The sequence below is a fragment of the Capra hircus genome, chromosome 1 (genome assembly GCF_001704415.2).
Source record: "Capra hircus breed San Clemente chromosome 1, ASM170441v1, whole genome shotgun sequence".
Lineage (NCBI taxonomy): Eukaryota > Metazoa > Chordata > Mammalia > Artiodactyla > Bovidae > Capra > Capra hircus.
Window position 1 is genome coordinate 52025777 of NC_030808.1, and position 23513 is coordinate 52049289.

At 39.3% G+C, this 23513-nt stretch overlaps 1 protein-coding gene across 8 annotated transcripts in view; it reads left to right on the forward strand.

Annotated features, from left to right (window-relative positions):
* The window catches only part of BBX (BBX, HMG-box containing), a 290746-nt gene continuing 274641 nt past the window's right edge, over positions 7409–23513 (forward strand). For 4 of the 8 annotated variants that reach the window (XM_018062653.1, XM_018062985.1, XM_018063039.1 and 1 more), the window contains exons 1-2: positions 7409–7575; positions 10737–10808. The gene's annotated coding sequence lies outside the window, so the exon portion shown is untranslated. Of the gene's footprint in view, positions 7576–7643; positions 7709–7968; positions 8101–8587; positions 8664–10736; positions 10809–23513 lie in introns of those variants that run through there. The other 4 variants (XM_018062715.1, XM_018062583.1, XM_018062849.1 and 1 more) reach the window with 4 other exon arrangements.

Sequence of the window (23513 nt, forward strand, 5' to 3'; positions counted from 1 at the left end):
AGTAGGTGATGCCATTCAACACACTGCATCCATCTAAATAATTCTGTTCTAACTCAGCCCCCTGCTGCCTCCACCACTGGCCCCTCCTCCAAGGAACCATGCAATCTTGATGAGAGGGTTAAGCATAAAATTTGGGTATAGACAAGTGAATCCTTCTATTTCACTCTCTTTCGTGGAATAAAGAAAAGAGGATGGAAAAAATTTTGAGCAAATTTATCATAATGACAATATTGTCACCAAAAGTGATCTCAGTCCCTGGAGTTGACAGTGCCCCTGGCTTCTGAGATCTGGTTCTGCAGCTTTTTTTTTTTTTTTCTTTTACTTTTACAGTACAGTTAAAAAGAAAACTTTACCATTTATTGAATAGTTATATTAAAGCACTATTTTAAGTATTTTACATACATTATTTCTAAGAGCCTTCTCATATCATCCCATAATTTTTTTCTTTTTGTTTTGATTAACCAGAATTAGGAAATGGCAACCCACTCCAGTATTCTTGCTTGGAGAATCCCATGGACTACAGCCTGCCAGTCTCCTCTGTCCTTGGGCTCGCAAGAATTGGACATGATTTAGCAACTAAACCACCACCACCACAGTATATTCTATCCATCAAAGAACTCTCTGATAACATCAGTGAATAAAAATTTTATAAAGCCTTTTGACAAAGCCACATTAGATATTTTCATGAGTGGGATGCAAAAAATATGGATAGGATGAGTGAAATTACAAAATAATGGTCACCTCTGGGGAGAACTGGAGAGTCACTGGACCAGGGAAGGGGGCTTCAACGTTTTATTGTTTAAAAAGAAATCTGAGGCAATATAATAATATGTTAAGTTGTAATAAAGCTCCTACATGATTGCTATTTTATATTATTCTTTATAAATTTCTTTAGGTTTAAATTTTTTGAAGAGGCTGAGAAGGATCTCAGTTCCCCAGCCAGGGACTGAACCCAGGCCATGCAAGTGATAGTGCCAAATCCTAACCACTAGACCACCAGAGAATTCGCAGGTTTAAATTTTTAAAATTTAGGTGAAATTAGGTGCCTGGAAAATCCCTGCGGGCTGTACCCATGGGGTCGCGAGGAGTCAGACACAACTGAGCAACTTCACTTTCACTTTTCACTTTCATGAGTTGGAGAAGGAAATGGCAACCCACTCCAGTGTTCTTGCCTGGAGAGTCCCAGGGACGGGGGAGCCTGGTGGGCTGCCATCTATGGGGTCGCACAGAGTCGGACACGACTGAAGCGACTTAGCAGCAGCAGCAGCAGCAGGTGACTCTACATCACAGGTTCAATAGACATGGCCATGGCAGTGCTCATTAAGATCAAGGTTTACCTGGAGAAGGACATGGCAACCCACTCCAGTACTCTTGCCTGGAAAATCCCATGGACGGAGGAGCCTGGAGGGCTGCAGTCCGTGGGGTCTCAGAGTCGGACACAACTGAGCGACTTCACTCTCCTTTACCTATTGAGGGTAGGTGATCTGGTATCTGCCTTAGAAAATACTTTTAAAAACGACTTGGAAAATGTAAAGAAGGCATGAAATTTGTGAATGAACCAAGGATGGTGAGACAATAGCAAATACGTTGAATAAAACAATCAGCATACAAAAAGATATTGGCAAAATGGAATTCTGGGCTGAATGTCATCAGCTAGAGAAAAAAACAAAACTTTAGCATTTATTGAATAGTTATATGAAAACGCTGCTTTGAGTATTTTACATACATTATTTTTATCAAATCCTTTCAATAACTTTATGAGTAACATATTACCTTTCCCTTTACACATGAAGAACTGAAGACAGGTTATGAAATTTGTCCATGTGAATTAGTAACTGCTGGAGCCAAGCCCTGAACTCATGTTGTTTCAACTTCAAAGCCTTGAATCTTAACCACAGAACAACAATGGGGTTATAAAGGCTTATGCCTCAGTTTCCCCCAAATAAATTATATAATAGCCCACATTTCAACAAAAGTTTGTTTTTTGGGAAGAAGCACAATAACGGTCAGCAGAGAGATGTGACTGCCATAGAAGAGAGTTCCCTGTTAGGCTGCAGTAATAGAAATTTTGTTTCAAAGAGAAGGGAGCCATGGTCATGCTGTACTGCACGCTGCCTCAGCCCCCACCTGCTCTGGATAGCCCACTTGAAGGAGTAAACTGAAAAAAGACAATAGGCAGGGTTTGAGAGAAGACTAGGAATCAGGAACAGGAAGAATGATTTAAAGAACTGAGACTGCCTGGAAAAGGCACAACTCAAGGCAGGAAGCGGTCATGAGTGCTGTTTCACATAATTCAAATGGTACATGAAAAAGGGGTTAGACTGTTCTATGTAGAAACAAGGGAACTGAGAAAGGAATAGTGGATAACACTTAGGAGGAGAAAAGGTATGTTAAAGATCCGGAAGAATTCTGTAGTGCTCAAAACCAATAGAAGATGAAATTGACTGTCTTGGGAAGAAAGAAGTTCCAAAGAGTTGGATGTATCATAGAATACCTGCCCTGTTTGGGATGTTGCTGAAACTTCTAATGAGATGGTGGCTAGAAGGGCTGGCTAATGCTAATGCCAGTGCTTACTGACTTTATTATCAAAATCATTAGTGTAAAATCATTGTCTACTTAGAGACCTATTTTTATAGTATGGTCCTTAAGTGACTCCTTGGTGACTCCCCTTTCCCCTCCCTCCCACCTAGGGCAGAAAGCTTGCAGAACTAGGTGTCTAGAACCTTAGTACTACCCCAGTGCTACTACTAGCTATATAATATTGAGAGAATCATTTACCCTTTCCCTGCTTCATTTTTTTCATCTTTAAAAGAACTTCCCTCTATTTGTCTCACCTACCTCACATGGATTTTAGTGAGTATGACAAGCTAGTTCAAATGTAAAGGTGCTTTAGAAAATTTAAACACTATGCATGAATAACCATGATGACTATAACAAACATTCTGGTCACCATATACCTGGGACCCCCAACATTCTCTAGCACCCATCTAATTCCTATTCTCTCTGATCCTTTTTAAAATTCACAGTCCTTTTATTTGTTTGTTTTTGCTTTATTTGTTTATTCATTTGTCTTACAAATCTTTGTTGAGTTACTGTTACATTTTAGGCAATGTACAGGGTATTGTGCTAACCACCTGGAAAACAAAATGATGAATGAGACATCATCATTTTCTTCAAAGTGTTTGTCATCAAACTAAGATCTCTATCGATATACAAATAACATAATACAAGGTAAGGTATTTGAACACCTTAATAGTAATATAGATGAAATGATACAGAAGATCACAGGATAGAGGGAATTTCAGGATACTTTGGCTAGCACTGCTCTAGGAAAGCAGGGTGTTTTCCTCTCTGTTTCTATCTCCAACTTAGCTGGGATACAGTAGAAGCTGGTTTTCTTCAAGATTATGAGCATTTGCATCAGTGCTGAGAAGTGGCCCAACTATCCAAGTTCTAGTTTTTAGTCCCTTTGCATTGGCCTTGGGAAAGATATGCGATTTTCTCTATTTTTCTCTTATAAGAGGAAAAAAAAGTGAAGCTCAGCAAGGTCAAGAACAAGTCAAAAATTGTTATGTAAGGCAGACCCTCACTTCTGCAACTAGCTAGAGTTTCAGTGTACAAAACAAGGCTTGTTTCAAAGAGTGATTTATCGCAAATTTGCCTTTTTAGGTGCTTAATAATGGCTACCCAATAGGATGTTTGCTTTATCCTGGTATCAGGCTGACATCCCTTTTATGTGCAGAGATGCTGGAATTAGCAGAACGCAGGCTAAGAGGAAATTGCCAACCCTGGGCAAGTAAGTTGTAATAGGTTCTATAAACTCCATTTGATGTCAGCGTTAAGTCTTAGAAAAGTTTCTGTAAAGCAGCTGTAATTGGCTTATATGTGTGAAAAACAAAGAAAAACAATAGTTATTAAATATTTTGTATCTTCCAGGTTTAAGCGTTTTATATGGATTGTTTCACTTACGGTTACTCTTATTATCCCTAATTTACAAACAAGGAAACTGAGTCTTGGAGTGACCAAGGAATTTTTCCAAGATTTTGAATAGGGATTGAATAAAGAACTAATGTAAAGTAAGGAAAGAAAAGGTTGTTTATAGACGTTATCACATGTCACATAAACACTTGTATGCGTACATTTATACACATATTTAAATTTACTCTCCCCAAATTATTTTATGTGGCTTACAACAAAGGATTCATACTAAATAAAATTAAGAAAATGGATAGTCAAGGCCATGAGAAGGATGAATATACTAACCATGAGCTCAACCTGGGATTGCTCATCAAAATATGAAAGCAAGAAAGGAAAAACCCTTCTTGAAGTCCCTTTTTAATGCCATTTTACTCAGGAAATCAACAGTTGTTTTTATATTTGCAATTTTACATTATAAAAATTAAATAAAGTCCCTGAAAGTTATGATTTTCCATATTTTAAAGTTTGGGGCACTACTGACATTTAAAATTTCTTGATATTTATTTTTAAATAAAATAATTAAAATTCTAAAAAGTATTTCCTAAATGGTAAAATACTATATAACATTTAGTTTTAAGCCTTCTTGGCAAGGCTTTAGCTATCTTACAGAAGACTGGAATTCTATTCCGTCATTTCTAGTAACAGGCAATTTTCCTTTTCCAAAATTCCGGTGTGCTCGGGGCCTACCTAGCACATGAATCCTTCTTAATAAATGATCTGCAAGAGAATACTGAATGATGACTTTTACTACCACATAATGCCTAAACACACCACCAATACATCAGATGTGTTAAAAGATGTGCCAATATCTGAACCTAAAGGTTCTGTGGACCCATTAGTTTTCCAGTAGTCATTTCCAGTAATGACTTGCAACCAGTCATTTTTATCCACTTCTTTCGCATCCGTCCTGGTCAGTTAGCACTTGGTACTGTCAGAGGTCTCCAAACTTGAATACAAAAACCCTGGGCATGTTGCTAAGACTATATGATAGGAGTGTGGAGAGAAAATGTTAAAACTCTGTTTATTTTTCACCATGCCATGCGGCTTGTGGGATCTTAGTTCCCTGACCAGAGATTGAACAGGCTGGGCAGTAAAAGCAAGGAGTCCTAAACACGGGACTGCCAGAGAATTCCCTTAACTTTCATTTTTATCTCATGCTTTTTCATTTAGTTTTTATGAATGTATGCGTCATAAAAATAAATAATATATCCATGCAGCGGTACATTTTTAAAATGTATATATACAGAAATATACATATATTGAGGGTACTCAGTCATTTTACTGATAACATGTGAGCTAAAAGTTTGAAAATGTAGCTCTAAATAATTCTGCTAAACTAATTATACTTCAACCAAAAAAAAAACCAAAAAAACAACTTTGCGACCATAAAGAAATGAAGAATGCTTTCCTATACTTGGGGTTGAGGGGAGGGGTGGGGAGTAGGCTGTTCTTTCATATTTTTCATAACTTAAATATACTAGCAAATAATTCACAACACTTCACTCAGCAATTAAATATAGCAACTTGTGTTGATTTTTTTTTTTTTCCTCTCTCTTTTTCTCTTAAAAAAACAGGACAGTGAAATCCTGAGAAAGTTTTCCTGGGTTTTCCTCTATCACTTCTATCTGCCTATTGTCCCTGAAGCTTGTCATTTGGAAGGAAGGACTATCGAGTTATTAAAAATCTGTGTTGGGTATTAAGAGTCCTGGGTTTAAGTTCCTTTGTCACTGGTAATTGGTGCTATCTTCAACAGTCCCATTTCTCTTATGAAAAAATAGAGATGATCATACTTAGCACCAATCTCAAAGCAGTGTGCAGTGTGGATAAAGCACAATTTGTTCCATCAAGTAAATGCAGAGCATCATTAATATAATCTTTAACATAATTGGTTTACATTGCTATTTTATATACTTTCTCCTTTTAAAAATTATTTTCCTTTAAAAAATTAAGCAAAACATCACATTTCCAAATACAGCTGCTTGTTTTCTAAACTTTACAAATTTAAATTTTCTCTGTATCTGTTTCTGGTTCCCATTCTGTCACACATGCGTATATACAAACTCATTCGATAACTTTATGGATGTGAGAGAAAAATCTCAAGATAACATAAAGAAATAAAGAGGGATTTGAAATAAGTTCTTTTATCCAGCTTTCCTTTAAGTTTTAAAGCTACACATCTAGGCCATAAAATCGTGGTGTTTATTTAATCTTCAAAATGTTTGTGTTTAAGAATAATTCACAGACTGTTAAATCAGAAAGAACCTTAAGGAAACATCTAGAGCCTATGATAATGCCTGGTACACAGTAAATGCTGAATAAACATTTAGTGAAGGAACATTTAGGGAGAAGGTTCTTACTGTAACTTAAAAAAGAAAAAAATGAAAACAAAATTCCAAACTAAATCTGAGCATTAGAGGGGCTAAAGTAATTGCTCAAGACTGTTTAGTGAGTTTAAGAGTTGGGTCTAGAATTTATTTCTCACAGTTTCCAGCTATGGTGTTTTCCCAGCAACCTGTTGACTTGCTTATATAGGACTGTCAAATATATATCTGTCAAAGACACATCATAGGAAAAAAAAATATCAGAAGGCAAAGTCCTTGGGTTCACCATCTCCCAAAGTCACCCAAAATGCTCATATATGATGTGAAATATGTAGTGCAAATATCATATATATATAATATGCAAAATACAAATCTTGCCTATATTGACTCAAAAGGCCTATTTTTAAGGAAAAGGGTCAATAGTCAACCTTCCGTGACTTACTCTACTTTACAGCAGTTTGTATGTGCACACAGGTGATCTGCAGTCCTCTGACCAGCTAAAAGTAGAGTGGCTGTTTCAGCAAAATGATTATCTTTGTTTCTGTGTATTGTTGTGTTGATTTTTCTCAGTTTACCTACGAATGAAGCATTAACAACCTCAATCCATTACCGTCCTAATAAACTTATCTTGGACTATTTTGGCCTATGTGATAGCTAACACATTGACAAAAGAAATCCAAGCTGATAAAGGGTTTTCCTGGCCACTTGTTAGCCAGGTCATGCTGTAAAATCATAACACAATGCACGCCTCTTCCATGGGGCACCACAAGGCAACGATTAAAAAAAAAAAAAAACCCTCACTTCCATATCCAGTGGAGTTGTAGTTTATTACTATAACCCTCCCAAGTCAAAAGGACACCAATTTCAAGCCTTGCAACTTGGTGCAGACAGGGTTTTTCCCTCTCAACCCACTCTGCTGGGCCTCTCTACCTGTCCTCTCCTACTGTCTACAGGTCCCGAACATTAGAAAATAGAAAATGTGATGATCTTTGTGTGTCTCTGTAAAATGTGTGTATGTGTGCGTGTGTTTGGGTGTAACGGGCCTTCTGTTTGGTCGCGCGGCCTGTCCGTCAGGGAGCGGGCCAATGGCAGGCTGCCTTATATAAAATGAGTGTTTTCAGTCTCTCCGGGTTGCATGTACTGTATGTGGAGCAGTGTACAGTGAAGCGGAGGCAGAGCGGCTCCGCGAGCTCCTCTCCACTTTCCCATAGAGAACCCCTGACTGGCCACTGAGGGCGAGCCACACACACGCCCTCGCGCCCGGCGAGCCCGCGAGGTAAGCGCCCCCCATCCCCAGCCCTTCTCGGGCGCTCTCCCCGCACTTTCTGTTTTCCTACTCACTTGCGAGCCGCCGGGCTGCAGCCCCAAGGACTCCGCGGCAGGAGCAGCGGCGGCGGCGGCGGCAGCCGGTAGGCTGGACTTGAGGAAGACGGAGGGAACCCCGCGCGTCCGGAGCCGCCGCCAGCCGGCCCGCTCCCTGGGCACTTTCCCCCTCCGCCAAAACTTTGGGTCGGGAGAGGTCGGGGGCGAGGGTCGCGGCGGCCGCGCCGGCGGCGGGTGGGGGGCGCGGAGGCAGTGCCCTGCGGGCGGGAGGCTGGGGGCCGGGCTGGGGAGTAGTAGGCCAGCCGGTGCCAGGCTGCGTTTGCAACCAGCACCTCTCGGCACACAGGCAGCGCCGCCCGAGAGGGGCACGGGAGCCGGGGCGCGGGCAGGAGCAGCCCGAGGAAAACAACAACAGAGCCCTCACGCCGGCGGGCGGCTCGTGGCCGCCTGGGGAGCCCCAAACTTCATCTCGGCGAAAGTACGTGGAGCCCAGCCTGGGCTCGGCTGCCGGGGAGGTGGGGCCTGGGGAGTCGGGGCAAGGGAGGAAGGTACGAGCAGCCAGCCCTCAGTGGATTGATTGAACGTTTCGAGTGCGTCGGTGACCGGGAACAGTTCATCTGGAGAGTTGGGATCTGGGTGTTCCGGCCCCGGAGATCGGTGCCCTCTCACCCCCCCACCCCTAACCAAATGCGCGGCGAGTAGAGAAAGTGCTGTTTTAGTGCCAGAGTGGCTAGGAGGAAGAATAGGGGGAGAGGGGGAAGAGGGTGAGGGAGTAGGGGAGAGAGAAGAGGGAGGGAAAGCCGGCGGGGGGGAGGGAGGGCAAGAGAGAGAGAGAGAGAACCGGAGAGAACGGGAGAGAGAGAGAACGAGAGAACGCGAGGGAAGAGAGGAGGGGGAAGAGGAGGAGGGAGGCTGTGTCAGGATTTTGCTTGAATGTGGGATTATGTTGTGTCAATAAGTTTAAGGTGGAGGGAGCGAAACTGGGGGTGGTGGTGGAGGGGAGGAGGAAGGCCTTGGCTGTTTAAAGTCTTATTTCTGAAGGTAAGTTATGGCATTGCATGGTCGCGATGACAGAAAACTTGCAGATCCTTTATCCGGGGATGGGGTCGATGGGTCTAGAAAGAGCTCCCCAGCCCCTTAAGCCACACTCGTGTTACACTGTTATTTGCTGCGATCCGGGTCGCTAGTAAATTACCGAAATCAGACTCGAGGTTTCTTTTCCTCCTCCACCTCGTCTCGCTCGCTCACCCTCAGAAATGTATTATTATTATTTTTTTATTTTTTGGTATTGTATGAAACTTAACGTGAGTCCTGTAATTTACAAGGACCCTGAATCCAAGAATCTGGAACACGTTTATGTGTGAAATATCCACGATCATTTCAGCTAAATGAGGAAGGTAAAACGAAACGATGCAAAAAGCTAAGACACAACATGTACGACAGAGGAGGGGGGGGGGGAGAGGGAGAGACGGAGAGAGAAGCTATTTTTTGCTTTCCTTTCTGTAGAAAGGAAAATAAAACGTGCATTCCCCTTCTCTCCCGGTGTGTAGGGTCTAGTCAGTATTTTAACTGTCTGAGGACAAATTAGTCCAGGTGGATCTCGTTGAAAAGTTTCGTGAGGTGGGGTGGAGGTGGGGGGGGGGTACGAAGGGGAAGGTGGGTGGAGGTGGTGGGGGATGGGGACGGAGCGAGCTCTGCCTCTGCTAATGGTCATTGGCCTGGGGCTTTGAAACCATTGCCTGTCCTGCTAATGACACGTCCAGTTCTAGTCTCCCGGCCGCGGACGCCGGGCTGCCGGGGACTGGGGTACTTTCCCCGCGCGGGGAGGGGCGTTCTTCGCCATCCCTTGGGGTTGCCCACTCGCGGCGTGGGAGGCCCCCCACGCGCGCCCCCTCTTGTGCGCGCCGCCGCCACCTCTGCTCGCATGACTTTTGTAGCCAGCCCGCGGCGAGGGGGCGCAGGGGGTCCCCGGTGCGGATGTCCCCGCGCGGCCACCCCGCTCCCGCCCCACGCGCGCCGCGCGGTCCAAGCCCGGAATGGCAGCGCCGGGCCGGGCGGCCGTGCCTCCCCGGGGGGCAGCGGAGGCAGCAGCGGTGGCGGCGGGATCTTCGCCGGGGCCCGCGGGAGGAGGAGGAGAGGGAGGAGGAGGAGGAGGAGGGGAAGGAGGAGGAAGACGAGGAGAGGGAGGTGTTTTCTGCCCAGACCGCCGCCAGTTCGAGCGGGCACGGCGACGGGGCCACCCCACTCGTTGCTTCTCCGTTATGGAAAGGTGTTTAGCAGACTTTTACGCCCGGAGTGTGGGATTTACACTTCATTTTTTTTTTCTCCCCCCTCTTCCCCAAAGCAAGATGGACTCTATTCCCTTTCTCTTTCTCCCTCTGCCTCTGTCTTGTCAGCCTTTAAGATCGACATTTTGTACTAAGATGCAAACTTGATGGTGACCAGCAACAAAGCCGGGGTGGGATCCCTCGCTCCCTTCCTCCCTCTCCGTTTCCCATCTACCCCCACCCCGACCTGGTGGCCCTGCACTAGACACCGGGGGCTCTGGCGAATGTGTTCCCCGCTCGGTTCCGATCTCTAATCTCGGGATTGTGACCGGGGCCGAGCGTTTGGGCGACATATGTGGCCGCCCAGGTCTGCAGGGCTGAGGGCTGCGCTACCTGGACCCGCTGCCGTCGCCTTGCCACCTCCGGCCGGCTTCTGAGCACGGGGAGACTCGGACTGCCTGTCGATTGCCATGATTTGGTTCCTGGTGCATTTCTCCTGGGGACGGCGATCACTTGTGCAAGTTGATAAATGATCACTGTGTGGGTTTGGGGTGTGCAGAATAGATCAACTTTCTGCTTTGTACATTACCGGGAGTAGGGAGAAAGTGTGCTGGAGACACCCTAGGATGCCAGCTGGGCTACCCTCAGCCTCTGCCCTTGGAAAACTGGGAGCTCTTTGCCTTAATTGCCCCACAGCGCGTGGGGGTGGGGATGGCGAGAAGGAGGGGTTGGTGGGGAGCAGGCCTCCTGGGTTTCGGGGTCCTTCTTTCGTAGATGTTGCAGGAGTTCACCCTCAACTGTAAAGCTATATCATACTGATGATGTACCTTTATTTGATACTTTATAGGTCACTATCATATGACAGAGGCTTTGCCACAGTTCATCTTCCTCTCTGTGTACTTTCCACTTGCCTTCCTGAGTAAGTATGCAAACTCTTCATATAGGGAAGCTAGCTGGTTATTAGTAATGACCTAAGGGTCCTTACTGTACACGTCAGAAGATGCCTTATTGGGCTTGTAGCACCCTAGAAATCTTGTCTCATTGAGTTTCCCATAGCAGATTTTTAGTATTTAGAATTTGGCTATGGGTGTTATTATTTTAACATAGTTTAAATGTCCGTTTAATGTTTTTCTGCAAGTGTCATTGAAATACTTATTTTCTCTTTTTATTTCATAATGAAATTTTGCATAGAGTTGAAGGCCTAGGGAATTTAATGCTAGATAGTATTGTAGAAAGATTGTAACTTGTGAGTGGAGAGAATTATTAAAAAACCCAAGGAAGCATTGCCCAGAAGACCTCTCTAAATTAGAGTATCTGACATTTGCTTACTTTTTTCTGGACACTCTTTTCTTGGGAACTTGTGCTGTTTATGACAGTTACCCTTGTAGGGAAGGAGGACTGGGCAGTGTAGTAAATCTAGCATTTAGCATATCAGCTTGATTCAGAAGCAAATAACTGTCCTAATGCATTGAATTTGCTTCAAAACTCCTAAATTTGGAGAAATTGGGTATATTTTGACAGTCTGTGTATGTGAAAAATAGCAACTTTGAAATCTGTTGCTAAGTACTTTTTTCAGATCTCTGCCCCTAATTGGAAAAGTTGGTGAAATAACGTGGGACAGTAAGTGCCTAAAAAGTTTGTTTTTGAGAAGTAGCCCTCTAAGTGAAAACTGAGGGTTTAACATTTGAAAGCAGCATGATAAGCCCAAACTTCAGAAAACCAACATGTAATTTTGCTCCTCCACTGCAAGAAACACCTCAGGTATTCTTAAATTGCTGATAATTTAAGAAAACTGGTCCTACAAATTATGTAAATCAGTTTTGGTGCTTTGTAATAGTATCATAATGAAGACAGACTGTATTTTGTGAATGAAAATGAACTTGAATTCAGTTTTCCATAAAAGAAAAGGGACCTTCTTTTGTTTTATTCCATGACTTGCTGTGATACTGTGTGTCACCAAAAGATTGTCTTAGTATTGAGAGAAATTGAATTTGAAGACCAAGCTTTTCTGGTAGTTCTGTATGGTAGCAAAGTATACTTTGACATTGCTGAGAACTTTAGATGATATATAACAGAAGCTCTGTATCCAGCTTTCTTTAATGGAATGTAAAATATCTTGTTATTTCAGATAGTTAGGAGAGCCTCCTAATACGTCACATGCATAACAGTCAGAATGAGATGGGTCTGTAAGATGAATTTAGTGCACACTGAAATATGGGATTTCAGCCTCTTTGATTTTTTTTTTTAAGCTTGTTTGCAAGAGAAGTTTTTCATTTTTGAACATATGGCAAGAGTATTCAAAATGCATTCCTGATTACTAAAGAACACCACATTTAGACATGTGAGGCACATTATTTTGTTCAGTGTCGCAAACTTTTAATGTTAGCTCTTTCCCCATGGAAATATGTTTTACCAATTCAGAATTTAAAATGGGAATCAATAATTTCCAGAGTAAAAGCGATCTGATGAGTTCTTGCATTTGTTTGAGATATCAAATAACTGCTTCATTAAAGCAATATTTTCAAGCAAAGTCTTGGTCTTTGAAGTCAGAGTAGTTTTTATAGTGTAAAACTTGAAGTAGTGATTTGAAAAAGTCACACTGACAATGAAATACAAGTTATTTGGCTTGGTTTTATAAGGCTTAATTTTTTAAGATAAGATTTTAGATACGGGTTTCGCTTCTATATGGCCAAGAGTTTTCAAACCTCCTATTTTATGATTCTGCATACCTCTATTAAATTCTGAAGCTGAAGTCTTAATTTGCATTTCACATTTATTGAAAGAACGGTTCATCTATGTTATTTCTTAGTGGTACATCTTTGTATGTATTATGGCAGTTTTAGGAAGAATCTTCCTCTAGGGTCTTAGATACTAACAGAACTTTGCAATTTTGACACTTCCTTTTTTTTATATCCATCTTGATTTTTATATCCAAATTAAAAGAAAAGTTCCGGGTTTATGAGTTTGTGAAGTAGCTCTGCTTTCAATGTATATCTTGCCCTGCTGTACAACTTGAAAAGTATGTAGGACCTTTGACCTTATAGATTTGTTCTTTATACTTCATCCACTGAAACAGATTTGTTTAGACATTGAATTTAAAACATAGCTCTGAGTGAAAGTGAGGATGAATATATAATTATGGCTTGCTTGTGCTATAAGTAACTATGTAATTGATAACGTTTTTTGTGTATAGTTAAAGAAGGACCAACGGCCTTAAAATACTGTGGCACAGCTCATGAAAGACTAATTCATCAGCTAAAGTTTTTATAAAGCCATGTTTTTCAGTAAAATTACAGATGTAATTTCTAATTATTAATCATTAGTCAATATACTTAAGGTTTATGTTTTCCTACATTTCATTAAGAATGTGATTAAAGCAAGGGCCATATTTTTACTGGGATCTTACCATGAATATCAGTTACTTTAATATTAGAAGTCTTTAATAGAAGTGATAAAAACTTCACAGTTCAACCCTATTAAAAGAAGTTTTTGAAAATAGCCTCACTATAGATATGGCTGTTTTTGCTATACTAAAGAAATCCCTGGAATTACTAGTCTGTTGCAAAGTGCAGAAATGTTTAAAATTGTATTTTTTAATGTTCTGAATTACTAAATATAGGCAATTAATTTGGCATGTCGCATCACCACCAGTGTGGTATATATTTTAAAATTAAAGCTTAAACAGGTGTTTAACTTAAGAAGAAGACACTTTTCTTGAACTTGTAGTTTGAGGTCCACCTTGTTTTTAACATTTCCTTACCAAGGGCACCTTTTAAAATAGGTCTGACTGGTATCTCCTGTATTTTTAATCAGCTTCCTTCCTCTCACTATGAAATGAAAACAGACCCAAATTATAAAAACATTGTAATTTCACCCCTTCATTTTTATTACATGCCCCAAGTAAATTGGATGCAAGCGGTCTTCAGGCTATACTTTGAGAAACACTGCTCTGAAGGTAGTGAAAATTAAGGCTAAATATTGAATGGACGTTCTTCCATCTTGAAGATTCTGTGACTATAATTCCATCCGTGAGCTTGTGCTACCTCAAGGGCAGTCGTAACACAGTGTCGAACTGTAGAGATTTCTGTATTTTAAGTCATACCTGAGGAGAGCACCTTTTGCGTTTAGCTTCACTCAACATTCATATGTGTTCATATTATCCCTTAGAAGGCAATTACAGTTTCTTGAAATGCCAGGATATCATTGTAAAACTGTAAAGATACATCCAGAAAATTCTCATGTGTTAATGGGGATTGTTTTCTTTTTTTTTTCTTTTAAAGGAAAAGATAAGGTGAGAATTGAAATAAGTACCAGTTACACAACAGAAATGCAAAAGAAGACAAGCCAATAAAGAATTCTGTCTAAAAAGTATATATAAACAGAGAATGAAAGCGTAAGGGAGTGAAAGATTTAAAGGATTAAATATAGACCATGAAACACTGACACACCTTCCAAAATATAAATTTAATAAGTTAAAAATATATCAGTTGAAGGATCTAGACAGAATAAAATAACTTCAGATAGTGAGGAGGTTGTATAAAATATAAAGTAAAATTAAGAATGAATTGGATTTTCAGAAATCTTAGAAAAGTGAAAAGTATTATAGAATATTGATTAAATAATTAAACCAGTAGTTAAATATAGCCCTTGGGTGAAAAGATCAGGGAATAAAACAGAAACTCCTGGGTTGAAATAACTGAGATCCTGAAAAAGACACAAGTTTGGATATTTTGTAAAGGGAATAATTAAATAAATGATCAATAACTTATTTCAAAGAACAAATAAGAATGGGGATAAAAGTTGCTTAGAGCAACTGAATTTCTCAAATGTTTTTGAGATTTGTGGTAAGAAATACTTTTTGTATTCCAATACACATATAAAACCTGGAACAAAAGTTTCCTGAAACAGTACTAAGAGCAGTGCTCTGATAATTTAATATTCCTATCTAACCTTTATAAACCTAATCTGTTCCAAACTATTTTATTAAAAAAAATACAGAGTGTCATTCATGAAATTTATTTTATGACTTAAAAAAATACCGGTATGCTTGCAAAATGTAGAAATCCCCAGGCCTCATCTTCATATTCTGATTCAGTGTATCTAGGGGAGGGCCTTGGAATCCGCATTTTAACTAATACTGCTGGTGATTCTGAAGCAGCTGTGAGGTCCCCTGATGCTCTTGGAGGAATTCTCATTTAAGGGACTGATGGATAAAGATTGAATGGGCGTTACGTACTTGAATGTGGAGTTAGAGTTTATTGACTACAGAGGTCTCTTCTGGAGCTTCAAGATTGTATGGCTGTATTTCAGTCAGCATGTTTACAATACTCAGAGGACCCTTATCCCCCTCCATAGATGTTCCATTGTAGCAGGTATAGAATAAGAAGTAGAGGCTTTGCAGCTGAAGAGCCCTGGGTTTCACTCTTGATGGCTCTCTAGTTTATAAGCTGAGGGACTTTGGGCTTATATGGACACAGAATAAACTTCCATTATCATATGTGCAAAAGGGCATCTTTTATTTACCATGCAGCAGAATGAGAATTACACAAGACTATAAGGTCTAGAATGACCCTTATCCACAGACAATACTCAATAGGATATGTTTTTATAGTTATATCTCATCTCACCCCAACTCCCACCAAGTTTGAAATGCACCAAGGCCGTGCATTTCAGTTTTTTGTTTCAACTCTAGTATCATGAAGCAGTGGTTCAGTTTTTAACTGAATGTGAGGTGCTGGACAAGCAAGTTATTACTGAAGGAAATAAGAATAACCAGAAGGGAAAAAAAGAAAAAAACAGCTGAGGCATGCCACATTTAAGTACAGTGCTCCTTCAAGTTTGGGGAATGATTCTCCTACCTCTTTAAAAAAAGGTATAGCACAGGACAGGACACCATTCAAAATGGTTAGTTGACAGCATTGGACTAAACTAAGGTGACTTTGATGCATCCTGGAATGTCTTAGAGCATCGTTTCTCCAACTTTCTACCTAGACGCATGCAACTGATGTTTTCATATGGAACTCTATGATTCTCTGGTGATAGACATAGATAAATTATGCAGTTGACTATATAGGTAGTTCACAGTGTGATAAAGCCACTTCTTTCCCTTTCAACAAAGTCTGTCAGAAAATAAGCAAGAGTGATGTTATTATGATGAAAATCTTGAATATACCCATATATATACCTGTAAAATCCTCTAAACTGTGGTACATTGATTTTTCATAACTAATTACTTAGGAGCACTCTTCACAACCAGTTACCATACGTTTGTGTCAAGGCATGAAGATTGAGGAGCATTATATCCAAAGTCCGTAACAAATTATATCACACAAAATGGCACTTCAATTGAAAAGAGGGATAAACTAGAGAGAGAATGGATGGGAAATACCCTAAATCCCTGAAATCTTGAACAGTATGAAAATCAAAAGCCTGGGAATATGCACCCTGTGGTTAAATGCAAGGGATGTACCAAAGACTACTAGTACTATGATTCTCAAACTTGAATACTTATTGCCTCTAACACAGACATTTATTTTTAAGTAGTTTCAGTGTTCATTTATTTGAATAAGTTAAAATGAAATACCTTCGTATTTCCTAACTTTCTAGGTTTTTATTTTTATTTTTTGGCTGCACCCTGCAGCTTCTGGGATTTTACTTTCCTGACCAGTGATTGAACTTGGGCCTCCGGTAATGAGAAGGCAGAGTCTTGACAACTGAACCACCCGGGTGTTCCCTGGCTTTTAAGAATGTATTTGCCAGGAACATCTTACTTTGCTGAATTTTAATTTGGCATACTTTTTCATCTCTAATAAATTAATAAACTGTATCTTGATCTGGAGTGGTATTGGATATATATTTGCAATCCTGTATCTAAAAATATCTCTGAAAAAGTAATATTTTTGTTTTTCCAAAAGTTTGACATCAAAACTCACTTGATGTCAAAACCTGATCCAGATTGTCATGGGCCTGTTTAAAATAGTTTTTAACGCCCACTTAAAATATTCACATATTTTGCTGTAAGTAGTAGTATGGTGGGTTATGAGATACCAACCTAAATCGAGCTACGAGTGTTACATAAAATATGCAATATGCTCAATCTGATCTTTTTAAAGCCCGTAAAAAATCTGATGTGTACTTGGACCTAAGAGTTTCATATAAGGGATTGTGATCTTATTGTATTAACTTCCTTAGTTCACAAAGTGAAAATATAGGGTATTCCTACTCATTTAGCTCAATGAAAATCCTTTTGCTAATTTTGATCATTGATCATCTGAACATTTTGAGTTCATTGGAAGGGGATAGATCATGGAAGCCATGTTAACATCATAGATTAACTCAGACTATCTGTTGAAACCCTTGGCTTCAAATATACATGTGGAAGGCATCAGAGGTTATCAAGACAAGGAAACAAAATGGTAGTGCTTAATATCATTTGTGCCTCCTGCGTTGAGCAAAGCAGAAGGCTTCTGGGTAAGGAAGGCTTAGACACACAGACACGCACAATCACATGTACTTGCACGCTAGCTGAGCCTCATCCATCCATTTTGACATTGTGATTCTTTTTCGGTTGTTGTAGTTTTTATTTTATTAAACAAACACACACTTATAGCTGTAACTTTCGAAACTTGTACCTTGTTAAACATTGCTTATAACAGTGAACAAAACTTAGGTTACTTTCATTACAGTTTACTCTTAGGAGAAGTTTCATGAAGGAATTATATTTCCTTTATTACTTTGCTACTTGAATGTTTCTTTCCTTCAGTCAGAAAGGTAAAAGTGTTTTCTGCAAATTTGGTCTCCTCTCAGGTGAGAATGTTCCTGGGTTATATTTTATAGAAGTCCTAGGTATCTTTATTTTTAATAATTAACTGTGAAATGTTGATCTTTTATCTGTACTTCTGATTTCCTATAAAAAAGCACTATAAGATTGAAAAGTATGAAGTGAGAGTCTATATGACTCTCTAGGAATAAAGTAGTAGCTGTGTTTGAACTACTGTTATGCTAAGACTTAATCTTCATTTGGTAGGTTAAAACTGTTAATGGCTAAAGATAGTCTTCTTATTTGTTGATTCGACTACATCCTTTGGTGTGGGAAAGCTACAGATTGAGTCATTCAGAGGGAATCTTATTAGCAGTCCTGAATCTTTTAATATTAAAAATTGCTGAGTTGTTTTTCAGCTTTTGGTGAGCCTCTCAAAACTCACTCAAATGTAGGGTTCTCATTGACTGCAAAGAGAATGTGGTCGAGCATGGAACAAAATGAGAAAATAATTCTCTACATCCAGCTGTCAAATTTGGATTGTATTTTGTGTTATTGAAGTTATTGTTTTTTTCTCTCTCTCCCTTCCATTCTTCCTTTTCTCTCCTCCCTTCTCTCCCCCTTTATCTCTGTCCTGTTTCTCTCAGCCAATTATTATATTTACTAATGTGCATCTGTGATACTGCCTAGAAATGTCTGAGGATGGGAATGTGGAATTGAACTTTTTTTCTTTTTTACCATTATTTGATTTTAAAGATTTATTTGTAGCTTTTGAGTCCTTTTAGTATTCATCACTACATATAATGAAGTTGTCAATTATGAATTTGAGACTTACACAGTCCCTTACAGAGTCTTTTAGGAACAGTTATTAGGAGCTGTTAGCACGGCTACGTGAAATAAAGGCGCCTGTTATTTTTATGAAGTAAATTCCTTATCCAGTCATTTTTGTTTTTTAGAGTGGTAGCATGATTACATAGTTTCACGTATATTTAGGGGAAAATTAAATGCAGTTTTTAGAAGGGTAGCCCAAATAGTGTTTCACTTTGGGAGGAAGGGAGGAAGATAATTTGCAGTCGAACTCTATCACTGAACTGGACCCTTTGGGAGAAAGATATTTGGACTGAGAGCCTCCTTATGAAGTATAAGTTTTATTTTTACTAGTTTATTTTTCATAACAGCTTTCTGATGAGAGGGAACCCTGTTTTAATGACAAGGAAGCCAAGTCTCAGGTTAAGTCATTTGTCGGAAGTCACACAGCTAGCAAGTGACTGTGCCAGGCTTAGAATGCCGGTCTGCAGTGCCACCGTCTCCTGGGCTTGTTCTCTGCATACCTGCTTTTAGGACCACATTCCAGAAGGTTGCAAATGAAAGGTTTGAGGCTACTTCTAGCTAAGAATTACCTCTAATTTTTCTTTCTCCTGAAAGAGAAATCATCTTCTTTTTGAAGTGATGGGGCTTGGAACACTGTCCTCTATCAATCTTAGGAAAGGTAGAAGAGAAAGTCTCTGAGCTGGGGCTGGTTGTCAGTTTTCATCTGTGAGGTCACAATCAAAGATAAAACTGGCCTCAGACTTAGTTTAGAAATTGATAGTTAGAGAACTTTCTTTCTGTTTGGTGTATCCAGGATAGAAATGTCTAATAACAGCAATTACTGATTTCACTGTTTGTTAATTCCTTTGGTACAGCAGTAGTAGCAATCATCATTCATTCTTCATAAGAAGTTGTTTTTCGTGCTGAATAGTCTATATGTTTTTAGTCTGGTACTCTTAAATACTTAATCAGTGAATATATTTTACAAAAGGAATTTAACATAGTGTTATAGTTTTCTGGAATTTGGTTTGAAAAGAAATTCAGTATTCATGGAAAAATTATTAAGCAGATTTCATAGACACATTGCAGAGTGTTGTTCTAATGAGTAAACATGAATTAGAAGGTCAGTCAAAAGTTAACCAGTTTTCAAAGTGATTTCTGGGTACTTTTGATTTATGTAAGAAACTTATTTCTGCTGTGATAAGTAGAGATTTTATAAATTATACATTTATATACATGTCGCAGATGATTTAAAAAATACAAAGTAACATGTTGCTTTTTTGGTACTAAGAGCCCTATTCACCTGAAATGAAATTCTTTTATCTTTGCAATTTAGCAAAGTTAGAGCCGAATTCAGATATAGAAAATAAAAAGTTTGATGTTCTTTTTAAATGACTTCTCTTTTTCCCTGAACCCTGAAACATAGAAATAGGATATTTTCTATTTTGGCAAAGTAGTTTCTGTGGATGATAATCTTATGAAGAGTGCTCTTGCTGGGTTCTGCTCAATGATGCTTTAGGGTGTGTCAGGCTTCCATTTCTTGTCTTTCATCCGCCCTACAGTAACTGCTGCTAAGTTGCTTCATTCATGTTGACTCTGTGCGACCCCGTAGACGGCAGCCCACCAGGCTTCCCCGTCCCTGGGATTCTCCAGGCAAGAACACTGGAGTGGGTTGCCATTTCCTTCTCCAATGCATGAAAGTGAAAATTGAAAGTGAAGTAGCTCAGTTGTATCCGACTCTTAGCGACCCCATGGACTGCAGCCCACCAGGCTCCTCTGTCCATGGGATTTTCCAGGCAAGAGTACTGGAGTGTGGTGCCATTGCCTTCTCCACCCTACAGTAAAGTACTTCCATATTTCTCATTCAGCTAGGCTGGTAAACTGAATAAGTTTTGTAGCATCTGATACCTTTTTTTGATTTGTTTTCTTGAGTCGTGTTCAAAGATCATTTTGCATGTTATATAATTTGGTCAAGTATAGGTGAGATTCAGGTAGCAAAAGCTTACTGATTTAATTCACTGGTCATGTATTGGGTGCCTACAGTGTATTGATGCTGATTTAAACTTTGAGGATATAAGATGAATATGGAACAGCCCTTATCCTCAAAGCAAGCATCTTCTACTGACTGGAAGAGTCCAGTAGATATGAATGTATATGTTATTCTGTGCTAATTGTTTTGACAGATACGGCATAAAATAGTACTAAGCAAAAACCACTTAAAAATTGGCCAGTTCCAATATAGGAGCTGACATTGAAATATGGAAAGGGTTTCTTCTTGTGCCACTATATATGTCCTAACTGCCATCAGGGTTATAAATACATTTGGTCCAAGCGCTGGAGTGGATTTTAAAAATTAGACTTTTAACTGTAATTTGCCTGGCGTTTCTTTAATTATTAGTGCATTGTTTTGGCTTTTAGTCTGTTTAAAAAAACAGTGACTTTTTTTGATGAAGTTGTCAACCTATATTAAGTTACATTGAAGTTAAGTGTTTTGGGGCTTCCCTGGTGGCTCAGATGTAAAGAATCTGCCAGCAGTGCGGGAGACCTGAGTTTGATCCCTGGGTGGGAAAGATTGCCTGGAGAAGGGAGTGGCTACCCACTCTATTATTCTCACCTGGAGAATTCTGTGGACAGAGGAGCGTGGCAGGCTACAGTCCATGGGGTCGCAAAGAGTCGGACACGACTGAGCAACTAAAACTAACACAAGTGTTTTGGACTTTCTTTTATTTTTACTTTTTTATTTATTACTATTAATGTCACAGTCTGAAAGGACAACACTTTTGAAGTAAAGGGAATGGTTTGAGGACTCCATGCACTTTATACCAAATCATGTTAAAAGTATAGCGAATAGAATAAGTTTGAACTGTGTGTTCAAACCCATTCCAATAAAAATACTGTAAACTACTATTGCTAACACTTCTTACTTACATAAATATACTAGTTAAAGTATATTTATTAATAAGATCTCAAGCCCAGACTCTAAACAGGTAAAAATGTACTTTTCTATCCATGAGAAATTATAGATTAAAAATTATGCTTAGTGCTTCCCTTAAGCAGTTTTCAGGTTTTCCAGGATGTTTTCAACTTTTGTTACAACTGTGGTGTCTCTCGGGTCTTAGTAAGCCATGACCTGTAAGGCACACATGAATTTCTCTTTTATGCTTAGTAATCTGGGTTCTGGTCTTTGGATTTCCCTTTGACTTGATCAGATCTTCAGCATCACATTTTAAAATCATAACTTTTATATTTATTGTACCTCAGGATGTATTCATTTTTACCCAGTTTTATTTGTGGCCCTCTTTTGACTGTTCATTTCTGGACATCATCACAGTTTAGATTAAAAGTTTGTTTCAAAAATACTGTGTGCTCAATGTTCCAGATGCCAACCCTGGGTGCTTTAATAAAAAATACATTCATAAGCGAAATCATAAGGAAGAAACTGATCTGGGAAAATATTTCTTGGTAAGCTCACACGGTTGATAATGACCCTAATGTTAACAGTAAAGAAGCAAAGAGGAATGGAGAAACACAGAAAAATGTTCTGTGAGTCTTCTTTCCGTTCTGTCATGGGGCTCTTTGGCATCATGGAAGTACAGTTACTCAGATCTCATGTAACAGTCCTCATGGTAATAATGAATTTCTCTTTTAAGTTTTGTATATGGATATGCATTCTTATCTCATTTGGTGCTATACATTCTTAGTTGTCCCATACAACATGTAAGGTTTGTTGTAAGGTCCAGGGTTTTAAAAAGTTTTAATAATTTTCTGCCTATAGCCTGTGCATAAATTAAAATCCATACAGAAGTCTTCTGTAGCTTGTAGGTCTTGGAAATGGGTCTTGAGGAATGGACACAGAGTTACAGATCTGAGGATCTGGTCTTACTCACATAGTGACGAGTTTACTGTATCATAAATCAGTGGTGGATTTTATTTCTTGAATTCTTTTTAGGTAACCATATGTATCATTCCTGACATATTTCAACTGTAGCTATCTCATCATAAAGTCTGATATATAGATCTCAATAATTAGGGTGATTGGCGCTTTTCTTCATTAAAGATGTTTTCTTGTAAAGTTTTGACTTCCTTAATTTTTCAAAACTAACTATAAATCCTGGTTGACAAATTATAATTTCAGAGCATTTCATATGTATTTCGAATTGATCTTTAGTTAGCAGTGGGTACTTGAAGTTTTACCATTCCCAGGTCTTAGTAGTAATCAGTGATCTGTGAAGTACACAGAGGGGTGCTGCATAAAGGAATCCAGTGCTGATCATTATAAAGAAGAGCAATCTTTGGTAAAGCAAATGCTTGGTGCCTCTGTCATATCTGTTTGGTAATTCTGGGTTCCATATATTGATTGTCTTTATTTTATACAGCATGTATTTATTGAGTACTCATTATATATAAAGCCAGACTAGGAATTCTGGGGCTTGCGGAATAAAATGGTAGTGGCTCTGGCTTTAGGATGTTTCTAGTATAGTAAGGACACACATATACCAGATGTGGAATAGAAAGTAACAATGCTGTGATATCCATGGGACACAGGGATGGTGAATATATGGTTGTTAGGAGACAGTTAGGGAGGAAGATTGGGATGGATGTGAACTTTGGTTATTTAGTTTAATGTTTAGGCATCCTTGCCAAAATGCTTTCCAGGCTAGTGGGAAGTCCAGGCTAAACCCATCTTGGCCAGACAGTTCCTTCTAGTTGTGTTATCATTCAAGCCAATGGTCTCTGGAATTTTTAAGTGCTATCCCCTTCAGTAAATGAATTTGAGCATGTATCCTCAGTATCTATATGTTTATTTATAACATATATATATTGAGCTATTAATATATAATGTGATAAACTATAAATGCTTAGAAATAAAAAATAAATTTAATATAAAAATATTTTCTTTTGAATATAAAGAAAAATTATACTATTTCCTTCTTACCTATTCCAGTGGGCTAAGTCTTATTCATGGTTTGGGTCTCAAGGACCCGATCTTGGACACCACCGGTCAAAAGTGAGCAGTGTCACACCAAGCTTTGCTAAGTTCCACGAGCCCAAGGA